Consider the following 11,174-nt stretch of genomic DNA (forward strand, 5'->3'; position numbering starts at 1 on the left):
AAAATAAACTCAAAATGGATTAAAGATCTAAACATAAGACCAGAAACTATAAATCACCTAGAGGAGAACATAGGCAAAGCACTCTCTGACATACATCACAGCAGGATCTTCTATGATCCACCTCCCAGAATATAGGAAATAAAAGCAAAAATAAACAAATGGGACCTAATTAAAATTAAAAGCTTCTGCACAACAATGGAAACTATAAGCAAGGTGAAAAGACAGCCTTCTGAATGGGAGAAAATAATAGCAAATGAAGCAACTGACAAACAACTAATCTCAAGAATATAAAAGCAACTTCTGCAGCTCAAATCCAGAGAAATAAACGACCCAATCAAAAAATGGGCCAAAGAACTAAACAGACATTTCTCCAAAGAAGACATATAGATGGCTAACAAACGCATGAAAAGATGCTCAACATCACTAATTATCAGAGAAATGCAAATCAAAACCACAATGAGGTACCATTTCATGCCAGTCAGAATGGCAGCGATCCAAAAGTCTACAAGCAATAAATGCTGGAGAGGATGTGGAGAAAAGGGAACCCTCTTACACTCTTGGTGGGAATACAAACTAGTATAACCACTATGGAGAACAGTGTGGAGATTCCTTAAAAAACTGGAAATAGAACTGCCTTATGACCCAGCAATCCCACCGCTGGGCATACACACCAAGGAAATCAGAATTGAAAGAGACATGTGTACCCCAATGTTCATCGCAGCACTGTTTATAATAGCCAGGACATGGAAGCAACCTAGATGTCCATCAGCAGATGAATGGATAAGAGAGTTTTAGTATATATACGCAATGGAGTATTATTCAGCCATTGAAAAGAATACATTTGAATCAGTTCTAATGAGGTGGATGAAACTGGAGCCTATTACACAGAGTGAAGTAAGCCAGATAGAAAAACAACAATACAGTATACTAACGCATATATATGTAATTTAGAAAGATTGTAAAAATAATCCTGTATGCGAGACAACAAAAGAGACACAAATGTATAGAACAATCTTTTGGATTCTGTGGGAGAGGAAGAGGGTGGGATGATTTGGTTGAATGGCATTGAAACATGCATAATATCATATGTGAAATGAATAGTCCAGGTTTGATGCATGATACTGGATGCTTGGGGCTGGTGCACTGAAACGACCCAGAGGGATAGTATGGGGAGGGAGGAGGGAGGGGGGGTTCAGGCTGTGGAACACGTGTATACCTGTGGCAGATTCATGTTGATGTATGGCAAAACCAATATAATACTGTAAAGTAATTAACCCCCAATTAAAAGAAATAAATTTAAAACAAACAGAAAAAATAGTAAGATACATAAATCATAAGTGAAGTGCTCAAAGAGCTTTCACCTAGATGACATAGATCATATCTGTCATTTCGGAAAGTCTGTTTCTTATTCTTCTCAATACCACTACCAGCATTTTAACTAATTGTAGTTCTAGAAGTAATAGCAAAATCTATAATTTATTTAGTTTGTGCCTTTACCTAGTTACTTTACTTAGTCTTAGTTACTTTATGTAGTCTTAGTTACTTACTTTACTTTAATTTACTTAGTCTAGCATTTACTTAGTTAGACCCTTTAATTACAATATCTCATTTAACAGGTGATTCTCTGCCTCTGACATAAAATGGAATATTTTAATTTTTAATCAACTTGTCCAAAGCTGCACAAAATGTTAGTAGAAAATAGAACACAAAGAGTTATTTGACTTCAAACTTGAGAACTTTGTCCAAATTATGCAGACATTCATTAAGCGAACAATAGAGTTTGCCACATGCTCTAAATAATGGCAATAAAACTTGTTGAGACATCAAATAATATAAAACTGACAGCAATACACACTGGAGACCTTTTAATACCTTAAGGGAAAGATAATCCTAAAACGCCCTGCCACTTGAAAACTAAAGAGATTTTGGGGTTAAAGTCACTATACTACATTATTCTGGGAGAGTGATCCTCAAAAAGATTACCTGTCCTTCAAGATTTCAGGGAAATACTTTAGCTTTTTAGAAATCTTTATTTAAAAGAGTAAAATGAATACTGTGTAAATCTAAGTGTAAAACAAAAGAGTTCATGCAAAATCTTGCAAAAAATGACTAAATTAGCAAAGATATCATGAATTGAAACTAGATTAAAATTCATTTTAATGACTGTATGTACAAATCCTCAGTTCATTACTCTTTCGACAGTTTCATTATTCTACAGAACTGTAGGAAATTTGCATTTCTCCAGCTTATGCTTCTCTAAGCGACTAACCAGGAGTGAGGCTACTCCTGAACTCACATTAATGCACCACACACTAATTAGCAGCAGAAGGCAGTAGCCTTTACAATGCATGTAAATTACAATGCATGTAAATTAAGTATATTATCAGCTGGCTTTTCTCTTAAAGTTATTCCACGGGAAAATGCATTCTGGAGAACCTCTCTCTTTCTTTTTTAGCAGCAAAAAAAATAAAAGTCAATTCACCCTCAAAGATAGATTAAAATGACTATCTATATCAGGTAAGGAAAAGAAAGGGTGATTTCCCACAACAGAGGGCCACCATTACAGATTCAGAGCTCTATCCTCTGGCTATATTACTGATACTTATTTCCAATGGGTTTAGAAAAACATGACTAGGTATGAATGGCATACTTGACTGCTCACAAGGGATTTGGATGAAGCCAAACTACTGCTTTACCTCCACACAGTATCTTAGTCTCTAAATAACACATGTGTGACTCCTAATCAGAAGTTTTCAAAGCTATGGCAGACCCAAAAACAATAGGAAGGCGGAGGTGGGGGGGGGCGGGGCATCGGGGGGCAGACAGTTTTGGAGGAAGAAATAACAAGGTCAAACAAAACGAGGAATCCAGAGGATGGGATTATTTCAGAAGGGAGACATTATGAAAAGAAGATGAATTATAATAACCATTTTGATTTATTTGAACTACTCTCAGCGGTAGTTAAAAGGACTCAGCCTGGAATCAAAGTCAGCCAGCTAGCCAATCTCTGAACAAGATATATCTAGTTTGAGTAACATGCTGTACACTCCAAAAATCAAAACTTTATTTCAGTTTGGTGATAGCCATAGATGAAGTATTCCAAAGCTTTGACCTGTGTTAGCATCAAGGGATTAGGCATGCAAATTAGCACTAGACCACAGGCCTTTAGAGGAATCATACTCATACTAAGAGCAATGCTAAACAGACCTGGAAAATGTTAGAAATTTCACATAAACCTAAGTTTTCTTTAAATTATTTAATGAAGAGCTTCAAGTAGAAATCATGCATGTAATTTCTATACAATGGATAAATCTCAGATTCTAAAGAACCTCCCCACAAATTCTCTATTCTCCCTCTTACTCTGCTCCCAATATCAAACATTATTATTCTTCAACTTACCTTCTTCCATTCCCTATCACTTGACTTTTTTTTTTTTTTAATCAAATCTTGGAGGATTTTTGAAAGTATTTTGTTTGGACCAGAGCAGGTGTTCTGCATTCTTTCCCAAGATGTTGTACAATTTACTCACTTAGCCTAGTCATTCTCTATTCTGAAAACAGTGGGTCTCAATTCTGACTACACCTGAGAATCATCTGGAAAACTTGAAAAAAGAAAGCATGCTTTGGGCATACTCAATACCAAATACTCAATACTAAATCTCTAAGTACAAGACCTTGACATTATATTCTAAAAATTCCCTAGATGACATTTTATATTCATCTCTGTCAAGAACAGTGTACTAAGAGTTTACATGTTTACATCAGAGGAAAACAACTAGAACAGAGACATTTCACATTCAAAGGTGAAACTTCAGACTTTTAAACAGAGGTTCATGTGGAAAGCTAAACAGGTTATAAGCTAGGGACTCAGTGCCTGGATTCTAACTCCTGATTCAATCTGTGATTTTACAAACCATATTTTATCTCCTTGCAGATCCCCACCCCAAGAGCAATTTTAGTAAAAAGCTTCAAAATGTAAATAATCAAAATGCTGCAGCAGGAAATCTGTTAGGAAATACATAGCATAAGAAGAAAAATATCAGGTGGCATTAATTAAGGGCCCTGAAGCCTTGAGAAACACTGATTTGTGGACTGGAAAAATATCATCAATTATGCTAACATGAAAGAAAATTTACAGTCAATGTGATTCTTGAAGTGGAGCCTCTGACTCTTGTCGAAAGGATATACCTTATCCACAAAGACCATGAAGTTTTCATGAGCAGGAATTTGCCTGGTGAAACTTTCTACTTGCCATTCCCTAGCCTCATACCAGTGACTTATGATGATTATCTTTGTTACATGTGGGATGGAACAAGTAGGGCAAAATCTAGCCCTTTCACATCATTGCTAAAGAAATGAATATTTTAAAATTATATATTCTAAAAACAGAGACCTAGATGGGCAGATGACTTTCCAAGTCCCCATGTTGACCGGGAAAGTTAGGAATAGATTAAACACAGATTTGTGATTGCCAGATCTGTCCAGGCAGGAGACATTTCTATGTGCTCTTGTTTCTTGACTTCCTGCTTGCCCACACTTCGCAATGACTATGTCAAAACATATGCCGTCTCCCCAGCTATATAATATCCCAACCCATATCTTGTATCTCTTGTTCATTCAGCATCTATTTTCTACAAATGCGGCTTACAGATGTTCCATGTGGCCACTCAGACCCATCTTTTTATCTGCATTCTTTAGCTTCACTAGCAATGGAAAATCTCTTTCTCCCATCCTCTCCACATCTTTCTATTTGTCTTTTTCTTCATGTTGTTATTCAGCACTAAAGAGATCTAGTTTATTTCAGGTAATTTTTTTTTTTTTACACCAGACCTCATCAAAAAGCTCTGAGTCAAACTTTTGTTCCTTGAGTAGCTTCTCTGGGGGTGACAATTCTCCCTAAATAATATTTTATTAAAGATAAAACTGCATCAAATCCTTTTGTGTCTTCAGGGCTGAGCTATTACACCTATCTTGCACTCTCTTTGGATCCAGATAATTCTGATATTCAGCAGGGATTAGATCATTTACTAAAAGCATAATGCTTAGCTAACATATTAAAGTTTCAATTATGCTAGGTTGTCATTTCTCAACATTACTATCACAGGTTAACATTCTGGAAATGTTCAACAAAGTCTCATAGAACAACCTGAACAGCCTAGCTTAATGAATAATTGCTGTTCATGGAAATGCATTTATATCTAAGAGCAATTTTATAAACACATTTGAATTAAATTCTGTTGTTTTTAATTATACAAAAAAAAAAAGGTTTTTCTGTACACTAATGACATCTTAAGCATCTGAAGACAGTTGAAAATATTTGGTGTATGTGTGTTGGGTGTGGGGAACAGGAATATAGGTCTTACAATTGCATTAATCTTACTCAGCAGGTGCAGAAGGTAAACTTGTTTTAGTTCTTTGAAAGAGAAAGGTGATTTATTCCCCTGGGAAGCCACACATTTTGTTAATATTCTTAAATGTACTTTGGATTTTTACAGTTATACAAGTACATGCATCATTTAAAATCCAAATAATGTTATTAGGCTCACACCAAAAAGAAACAGTCTTCATCCTATGGCGTCACACTAACCAGGTGTACTTCTCAGAAGCAACCATTTCCATGTTTCAAAATGGTTGCTTATATTGTGATTTACATTAAGAAAATTCAGATTTCATTTATAGCTGGAAAATATTTAACTCTACGATTGGCCTGGTCACTCCCACCCCTATTATTTTATTGACTTTCATGTACCTTCCAAACCTGACTCAATTTCATGGAATTTTTTTGGAATCTTGTAGTCATGATAGCATTATCCTTATTCGTAAATGTTGTTCACTGCTGCACCAAGTAATATAAAATTACAGTATTTATTTTCCTGTACATTTTGCTCTTTCTAGATTTTCTATTTGTTTTATTTTTAATCTGCTGTTCTATATAAAGATAATATTTTAAACCTAAACAAATCTTTCAAACACAAGTATTATTATCAGAATATTCAAATAAAAATTTAATTATATGTACTCAAAATATTCAAATATGTTAGAAATCTTCTCATATTCCTGTAAAAATACATATTTTTGGTACCTTATTGAGTATCTCCCTGGAAGAGTGATCTGTCTTTCTTCTCCAAACTAATGGACTGTTCTATAGGTCACAGGTACATAGTGTCTATTATGAGCTCTCTGTACCTCTATAGTTAGATTGCATATCTACTTCTTTGTTAATTTATTTAAGTTTTTAATGGGGCTTCCTTTGTGGCTAGGACAGTAAAGAATCCACCTGCAATGAAATAGACCTGGATTTGACCCCTGGGTCAAATACCATCTATGTTCAATACCTCAGTCGAATAGGTGCTTTTTAATAGCATCTATCAATTAAAGGTGCATAGGAGGCAATATTTTTGAGACTGTTAATTTATTAAAATGTATTTGCCTCCATTACATTTATTGATAATAATTTTCTCTTAATATCCGGTATTGTTGTTCATAAGATTAATTTCATCATGATAATTGCCCTTCATTTTTTTGTCCTTTTTTTATCAGAAATCTTTTAATACCTTACCCAATTGTAGTAAAATTTCACTATGATGTACTTAAATGTGAGCCTTTTATTTTTCTTCATATATTGCCTTTGGACTCTCCATGAAAACATAAATATAGAGGTTCATGCCCTTTAGTTGCAGGACATAGTAATTTTTAAGATTATCCTAGGCAGATTAATAAGAAATCTGGGGTCCCCCAGGAAGAGAAAGAAATGTGGGGCTTTTGAGGAGTAGATAGAGGTCTGGAGTTATCAAGGAGGAGAAAAGGACAAACACTTCTTTCTTTAAGCCCAGAACTGATGATTGCACAACAAAGCAACTCGTCTTGTTCAAGGAAATGCTTTCCCTTAAACTCTGAACCAATGATTATATAACAGCAATGTATCCTACTTGAGGACATGTTTCTCCTTCTTGAGAACCTTCTGACTAATCCTGTCATCTTAAAATCTATATTATGGGAGTGTGTTTGGTAAGATCTTTCTATTGTTAGTTCTAATCCTGTTATTTAAAAATATATATTGTGGAAGTGGGTCTGGCAAGACCTTTACAACATTGAGACATGCTTTAGATTTATTGCTAATAACCAATTGAAAAGTATATAGCTGCCTTGCTAAGACTATCAAGGGGGTCACTCTCCATTCCCCTTCTGATATCTATGTCAGAAGCTTTCTTTGTCGCTTTTCATTCTTTAATAAAACTCTGCTACACAAAAGCTCTTGAGTGATCAAGCCTTGTCCCTGGTCTCAAAGCTAAATCTTCTTCAGAGATCACAAATCTGACACCGTTCACTGTAAGCTATCATTATCCACCATCTATTTTCTCTAATGCCTGTTAGTTGGATGTTTGATCTCTTAAATATTTTCTTTTCTTTTTTTTTTTTTTTATTTATTTTTTTTTTTAAATTTTAAAATCTTAAATTCTTACATGCGTTCCCAAACATGAACCCCCCTCCCACCTCCCTCCCCACAACATCTCTCTGGGTCATCCCCATGCACCTGCCCCAAGCAAGCTGCACCCTACGTCAGACATGGACTGGCGATTCAATTCTTACATGACAGTATACATGTTAGAATTCCCATTCTCCCAAATCGTCCCACCCTCTCCCTCTCCCTCTGAGTCCAAAAGTCCGTTATACACATCTGTGTCTTTTTTCCTGTCTTGCATACAGGGTCATCATTGCCATCTTCCTAAATTCCATATATATGTGTTAGTATACTGTATTGGTGTTTTTCTTTCTGGCTTACTTCACTCTGTATAATTGGCTCCAGTTTCATCCATCTCATCGGAACTGATTCAAATGAATTCTTTTTAACGGCTGAGTAATACTCCATTGTGTATATGTACCACAGCTTTCTTATCCATTCATCTGCTGATGGACATCTAGGTTGTTTCCATGTCCTGGCTATTATAAACAGTGCTGCGATGAACATTGGGGTACATGTGTCTCTTTCAATTCTGGTTTCCTCCGTGTGTATGCCCAGAAGTGGGATTGCTGGGTCATAAGGTAGTTCTATTTGCAATTTTTTTCTTAATTTCCATATATTTTATTTCCTATTTTTCTTTGATTTTATCTATTAAGTTCTACTTTATGGGAAACTGAGGGCTTCCCTCATAGCTCAGTTGGTAAATAATCCACCTGTGATGCAGGAGATGCTGGTTCAATTTCTGGGTCAGGAAGATCCACTGGAGAAGGGATAGGCTACCCACTCCAGTATTCTGGCCTGGAGAATTCCATGGACTAAGTTCATGTGATTGCAAAGAGTACATCACGACTGAACAACTTTCACCTTCACCTTTATGGGAGACTATAAAGTAACCTTGACTATACCTTCTAATAGTTTTTATTTTTTTTTTCTTTCTCCAATAAGAGCATTCTTATTTTATGAATGTTGCATATGCTCATTTGTCTGAGCAATAATTTATTTTAATAAGTACAATTAATTAAATATCACCATATAATACATGCTTTGATAAGCACCCTTCTTTTTTGTTTTGCTGAAAGTTTTACTCTGGTTTTAGGTTTGAAGTGTTCATTAACAAAAGAAACCACTTGCTACATACAAATGACAATGTCAATATTTAGTAGATTATTTAGCTTAATTTCAATATTTAGTCATTTAAAAAAATAGAAATAATAGACAGAAGTAATAGTATGTACATCACCAAACTGGGACAAATGTAATATTCAGAGTGGGATAGCACTGAGAAAGTCCACATAATATCAATCTGGAATCCCAATTAGGAGAGAGTCCAAGGTGATGTGCCCACCTCACAGTAAGACTTCATACTGCAGCTTTAGGGCCTCCAATTTATAATCGCAGGCTGCAATATGACATCCTCCTCAGTTTATGTTTAAAATCAAAAAAACTGATTTTTCTTCAACTTTTATAATAGTTTATTTCACCTTGTGAGCCATAAGATTCCTTGGACCCTGGGGGACTAGTGAAGTCCCTGGAGCTTAAGAAATTCCAAACCCACTCCCTTTCCCATCTAAAGTGCTGCTTAATGTACTGGTAGTAAACGGTGTCCCAGCAGGCATGCATGTAGTCCAGACAGAGTCCAGGTAAGGTCAAGAGTTGGTCAGAGGTCTGTTCTCAAAACTTCTGAAGCCTGAAAAAGACTGCCTCCATTTTAATTTCCCTAAAGACACTGATGTTGGGAAAGACTGAAAGCAGGAGGAGAAGGGGATGATAGAGGATGAGATGGTTGGATGGCATCACTGATTTAATGGACATGAGTTTAGTAAACTCCAGGAGTTGGTGATGGATGGATAGGGAGGCCTGGCGTGCTACAGTCCATGGGGTTGCAAAGACTTGGACATGACTGAGAGACTGAACTGAACTGAACTGAATAATACATCATCTTTAATCATCATAATCACTTTTGATGCTTTCAGAAATATTATTACCGATTAAAAGAGGAAGATGCCAAGAGTCAAAACCTTTTCAAAAATGCCAATTAATTCTGATTATGTAGATATTGTACACTTTTTTCTAAGTAATATATTATGATTCCCCTTTATTTCTCAGAGCATTGTCAAGGTGAAGGGGCTTGTGTAACTCCATGAAGCTATGAGCCATGTGATATATGGCTGTGCTTTCCATCATAGAGGACTGGGACGCATATGTAGGAAGTCAAGATATTTGGTGTAACAGGCAATTTGGCCTTGGAGTACAAAATGAAGCCCCTGGAGGAGGACATGGCAATCGACTCCAGTGCTCTTGCCTGGAGAATCCCATGAGGAGCTTGGCAAGCTATATTCCATACTGTCGCAAAGATTCAGACAAGATTGAAACAACTGAGCATGCACACACAAAATGAAGCAAAGAAAAGGCAAATAATTTTGTCCAGAGAACACACTGGTCATAGCAAACACCCTCTTCCAACAACAAAAGAGACAACTCTACACATGGACATCACCAGATGGTCAATACCAAAATCAGATTCATTGTATTTTGTGCAGCCAAAGCTGGAGAAGGTTTATATAGATCATGAGCTCCTTATTATAAAATCCAGGCTTAAATTGAAGAAATTAAAGAATAGTACTAAGCCATTCAAGTATAATCTAAACCAAATCCCTTATGATTATGCAATGGAGGTGACAAATATACTCAAGGGATTAGACTTGTATTGAGAATTTCTTAAGAACTATGAACAGAGGTTCACAACATTTTACAGGTGGCAGGGACAAAAACCATCTCAAAGAAAAAGAAATGCAAGAAGGCAAAGTGGTTGTCTGAGGAGGTTTTACAACTTTCTGAGAAATTAAGCAAAGCGAAAGTCCAGGGAGAAAGGAAAAAAATATACCCAACTGAGAGCAGAAGTTTGAATAGCAAGTAGATATAGGAAAACATATTAAATGAACAATGCAAGGAAACAGAGGAAACCAATAGAATGCAAAAGACTAGAGTTCTCTTCAAGAGACCCGGAGATACCAAGGGAACATTTCATGCAAGGATGAGCACAATAAAAGACAGAAATAGTAAGGACCTGAGAAAAGCAGGGAGATTAAGAAGAGGTGGCAAGAATATACAGAAATATGCAAATAAAGGTCTTATGACCATGGTCTTTTAACCATGATTTTGTAGTCACTCACCTAGAGCCAGACATCCTGGAGAGTGAATTCAAATGGTGATGGGATTCTAGCTGAGCTAGTTAAAATCCTAAAAGATAATGCTGTTAAAATGCTTCACTTAATATGTCAACAAATTTGGAGAACTGGTCAGTGGTCACAGGACTGGAAAAGAACAGCTTTCATTTCAACCCCAAAGAAAGGAAATGCCAAAGAATACAAATTACTATAAAATTACATTCATTTCACATGCCAGCAAGGTAATGCTCAAAATCCTTCAAAGCTTCAGCAGTATATGAACCAAGAAATTCCAGATGTATAAGCTGGGTTTAGTAAAGGCAGAGGAACCAAAAATCAAATTGTCAACATTTGTTGTCTCATAGAGAAAGCAAATGATTTCCAGAAAAACTTCTACTTCTGTTTCATTGACTATGTTAAAGCCTTTGAGTGTGTGTATCACAGCAAACTGGAAAATACTTAAAGAGTTGGGAATACCAGACTAGCTTACCTATCTCCCAAGAAGCCTGCATGCAGGTTAAGAAACAACAGGTAGAACAATGGACT

The sequence above is a fragment of the Capra hircus genome, chromosome 19 (assembly GCF_001704415.2).
Source record: "Capra hircus breed San Clemente chromosome 19, ASM170441v1, whole genome shotgun sequence".
Classification (NCBI taxonomy): domain Eukaryota; kingdom Metazoa; phylum Chordata; class Mammalia; order Artiodactyla; family Bovidae; genus Capra; species Capra hircus.